Source organism: Poromitra crassiceps, assembly GCF_964638095.1.
Source record: "Poromitra crassiceps genome assembly, chromosome: 8".
Lineage (NCBI taxonomy): Eukaryota > Metazoa > Chordata > Actinopteri > Beryciformes > Melamphaidae > Poromitra > Poromitra crassiceps.
The window spans coordinates 25,989,730-25,994,942 of NC_139629.1; positions in this window are offsets into that span (position 1 = coordinate 25,989,730).

Sequence of the window (5,213 nt, forward strand, 5' to 3'; positions counted from 1 at the left end):
TATGGTGATGGTATTTCATCTCTGGTCCTGGATTTGTTTGAAACAGTCACTGAAGAACTAAATCTAGGAAATTAATATAATTACACTGACAGTCCTTCAAGTCAGTTTTGGTAGAGTACGAAGTCCTTCATCACTGGTGGTAGGGAGTGGAGTTGGTTCAGGCGATGTGTGCCGAGTGCTTGGCGGATCCGGATCCGACACACGTGGGCCAGACTCCGAGAACATCTCTTGGCCTCCAGAAAGACCCTGAGTGCCTCTGGATCCGCCCTCTCCTCCAGCTGTGCCTGCTCCCAGGTCACCAGGGCCGGGTCGGCGCCGTGGTCAAGGAGCAGCTGGACGAAGGCCGTGTCGTACCCTAACCACAGCAACTTATCCAGCAGGTGAGAAGCCACGTCACGGGTCAGAACGCCAGCGGCCTGGAGCAGCAGGCGGAAGCAGTCCAGGCAGCGGTGGCGTGCGTTCATGTCGGGGTCGGCCCCGGCTTCCAGGAGGATCCGGACACAGTCCAGGTGACCGCAGTACACGGCACAAAAGAGAGGCGTACAGTCAACATCATCAGCTAGGTCTACCTGGGCTCCCTGGGTGATCAGGTAGTCCAAACATGCAGCATGACCCTGCCAGGCTGCGCGCCCCAGAGGGGTACACCTCACACCCGAAAACAAATACTGCTCATTGATCAGCCTTCTGAAGCGGTCTTCCTGCAGCAGGCTCCTCAGTTTGTCCAGGTCTCCTGCACAGGTGGCAAGGTGGAGCAGCCGCCTGTCGTCATGCCCTGGTCGAACAGCCATTCCTTCAGATCGGTCACTGTTACCCTAACGACATGTACGTGTCTCAAACAGAAGGCATTATGAAGGGACTGAATGTGGGTTGGCCATTATGACATCATAAATTATGACATCATGTCATTATGACATCATAACATTATGACATCTTGACATTGCATAACATTCTGACTGATGACATCACTCACTGATGACATTACTATGTTCGAGTTACATCACTGATGACATCGCAATTGCTCGAGTGACATCACTGATGCCATCATCTGTGACATCATCAGTGATTTATCTGTGACATCATCGGCCACACCTTATTTTGGACTGTGTCTTATTTTGGATGTGCGACAAGAGAGATAGACAAACAACGTTGCATCGTTTTTGTCTGTCGTGCATTAAATAACTAGCCTGTTTCGAAAAGTACAGAAGTAGAAAGTACAGATATTTAAGTTAAAATGTAGGGAGTAAAAGTAAAAAGTTGTCAGAAAAATAAATACTCTAAATCAGTGGTGCCCAATTTGGGGGCCGCGGGCCAAGCTTTTTTTTTTTGGCCCGCCACGGATTTGGGGGTGGGGATTTTTTTTTTTTTTTTTGCAGGCCAGGCCACCGGGCAGTTGCCCGACGGGCCTGATTATGCAGTCCACGCCTGAATGGACTCTTCTATCTACGATTAACGTTAATTTTGTGCAGCTGGTATTCTCTCTCCCCGACTCTATCACACGGGTGTGGTGAGGCATTGCTATCTGAGGATTGATTGCTCCTGATTGGTTGGCTGAATCACCTGGTTGGGGGGTGAGCTCTGATATTTGATCCCTCCCCAGTCACTGGCTTTACACCAGCTCAGCAAGATGGACAGATCATCATCACGGCAGTGGCACACTGACAAAAGAAAGTTTAGGATTCAAGATTTTTATTGTCACTCCATGGTACAAGTATCACGTGTGAAATTCTTGTGCTGTGGACTCCGTTTACAACATAGTACAAATATAGCAGGGCATATGAGTGCAAAAAAACAACAAGAGACACAACAAGCAATAAGGCAGTATAGTGATAAGACAAGTCAGAGACAGTGGCATATTCACTGCACATAGGTGCACATGTCATGTGCATACTTTAGACGTGCTTAAACATTTTAAATTCGACATACAGGTGCAAATAGCATATTCCTTATTAAACATACAATTAAACGCAGGTTTTAAATTCGGCGTATTTGACATACAGGTGCAAATAGCATATTCCTTATTAAACATACAATTAAACATTAGACATACGTAATGGTAGCAGCTACAGTACGGTACAGTACGGCTACTACACTATTTGTGTATGTTAAGGAGTCTCGTGGCCTGCGGGAAGAAACTGTTCCTCAAGCGATTTGTGCGTGCTTTTGGAACCCTGTATCTTCTCCCTGAGGGTAACAGGGAGAACAGGCTGTTGTGGGGATGGTTTGTGTCTTTGATGATCTTCAGGGACCTCCTGAGGCACCGCTGTTTATACAGTTCATGCAGTTCTGGCAACTCACATCCTGTTACGTGCTGGGCCGCGCGTCTCACTCTCCGTAGCGCCCTGCGGTCCATGGTGGTACAGTTCCCGTACCAGGTGGTGAAGCAGCCAGTCAGCAGGCTTTCAATGGTGCCTCTGTAGAAGTCCCTAAGGATTTCTGGCCTTAGCCCAAATTTCTTCAGGCGCCTGAGTCCGTGTATTCGCTGTTGGGCCTTTTTGACAACAGTGGCGGTGTGGCCGGCCCAAGTCAGGTCCTGGTGGATGTTGACTCCCAGGTACTTGAAGCTGTCCACCACTGTGCCAGGACGGAGTGGCAAGACGAGTATTTTTTTACAGAAGTAAATTCAACAGCGGTTTGTCTCATTTGCAGACAGAGAGTGGCTGTTTTGAAAGAGTACAATATACGTCGCCACTATACGAAACTGATTTTCAAAGTACCTTGAGGATTTTTCAAGTTGTGAATTAAGTCAAATTTCTCTCTTGATTACAAAGGTGGAAAATACAACTGTTTTTAACTGGGTGTTTACTGATTAAATGTTTAAGCTCCCCACAAATGCAGATGTTTTTTTTAAATATATATAACCAATTGCAAATTATTACAATTACCAAACAGATAAAAAGTAGATTATTATATTGAAATGTTATTTTAGATTTAGAATGTTAATTCTCTATAAAACACAATACATTTTAATGTAATTCCACAACGTTTATTTTTGGCCCTTGGCCCTCCACCCAGATTGAGTTTTGGGCACCCCTGCTCTAAATACTGAAAATCCTACTTAAGTACAGTAACAAAGTATTTGTACTTAGTTAATTCCCATCTCAGACTAATCCCGCTGTCTATTTCTGTACTAAGCTATGTCGGCCTCAAAACACAACTGACGTGACTGAAAAACTAGCGTTAACATGTACGAGTCACGCTGATTTACATGGTGCCCTCCGTTTTGAAATCTGCTGCCTGCTTGTTGATATTTCAGCAAGATAATGTGGCTATCCATTGTGGCTAAGCTGTGGAAGCACGCCTGCAAACTGTGATTTCTATTTCCAGCGTAGCTTACGTTGTTTTCTCTGGGTCTAACTTGAGGCAAAATGCGATGACGTACGATTATAGCAGCAGGCGCTCAAGGAACGTTCGAAAAAGAACATTAGCCTAACCGTGAAACAGGTAGAAACTGGACGGGGGCTTTAAGAAGTCACCCATGTACTGTACTGTACTGATAGTGTAGAAAGTCTTTAAATGGCATGGGTGCAGTGTGTGTGTGTGTGTGTGTGTGTGTGTGTGTGTGTGTGTGTGTGTGTGTGTGTGTGTGTGCGCGCGCGTGTGCGTGTGTGTGTGTGTGTGTGTGTGTGTGTGTGTGTGTGTGTTGTCATGGGAAACAGCACATGTTTTAGACTGTTGCTTAATGAAAGAATGCCATGCTGGTGAAAACATCCTTACCTCAACTCTGAGACACGAGATAATGCATCACTCATACGTGTGTGTGTGTGTGTGTGTGTGTGTGCGCACGTGTGTGTGTGTGTGTGTGTGTGTGTGCACGTGTGTGTGTGTGTGTGCACGCGTGTGTGTGTGTGTGTGTGTGTGTGCATGTGTGTGTTTGTGTGTGTGTGTGTGTGTGTGTGTGTGTGTGTGTGTGTGTGTGCGTGCGTGCGTGCGTGCGTGTACACATGGGTGTGCATGCGGGTGAGTATGTGTGAACGGATTAAATCTGCTTCTGACAATGTATATTTACTCTAATTCACTTCTTAGAAATACAGTAAATAGACTGACAGCCAAACAAGACAAATAAATCATGTGTGCATACTGTGTGTGTGTGTGTGTGTGTGTGTGTGTGTGTGTGTGTGTGCTTTGTGTGGTTTTATTGTGTGTGCTGAGAAAAGCCTCTTGGCAGCAGATTTAGCAGACCAGTATGTGTGAGAGCTTACTATCTGTGCGTGTGTGTTTATGTGTGTTAATGACGCGTGTGCATTTATGTGTGTTCACGGCGTGTGTGTGTTTATGTGTGTTCACGGCGCGTGTGTGTTTATGTGTGTTCACGGCGCGTGTGTGTTTATGTGTGTTCACGACGCGTGTGTGTTTATGTGTGTTCACGGCACATGTGTGTTTATGTGTGTTCACGACGCGTGTGTGTTTATGTGTGTTCGCGCGCGCTGATCGTCACAGCAGAGGAGATATGGATGACTGCCTTCCCTCCTCACAGCGCTGGATTCCGACCCACGCTCACGTTGCAAATATTTAGCCTCTCGCAAACCATCTCCCTCAGCCCATTAGACTTTCACAGCTTCCCCTCTCACTCAACACACATGACTTGTGTTACTTTGTAACTGTCGTCACTCAACACACATGACTTATGTTACTTTGTAACTGTCGTCACTTAACACACATGACTTATGTTACTTTGTAACTGTCGTCACTCAACACACATGACTTATGTTACTTTGTAACTGTCGTCACTCAACACACATGACTTGTGTTACTTTGTAACTGTCGTCACTCAACACACATGACTTGTGTTACTTTGTAACTGTCGTCACTCAACACACATGACTTGTGTTACTTTGTAACTGTCGTCAAGGCCGGATTAACCATAGGGCAACCGGCGCAGGTGCCCCGGGGCCCTTGGGGTGAAGGGGCCCTCCAAATCTTTTTTTTTTTTTTGGTCGGGCTCATGTTGGGCTCCACAGAACTATGACACACATTTAAGACCAATCAGGACAAAATAAAATGTGTTTCCAAGAAGATTAAGTCTGATGATTTAGTCTCATTGGATGCCTGTGGGCAAGTGGTGACCAGGGGCGCGGGAAGTGGGGGTGCTTGAGGTGCTGCGGCACCCTCTGCTGTTTTGTATTGGAAATGTAATGTAAATTATTTTTTCATTATTGTAAAGCCACAGCACAGTGAAGAGGATATTAATGTGAAGATTAGCCTCTTCGTTTTGC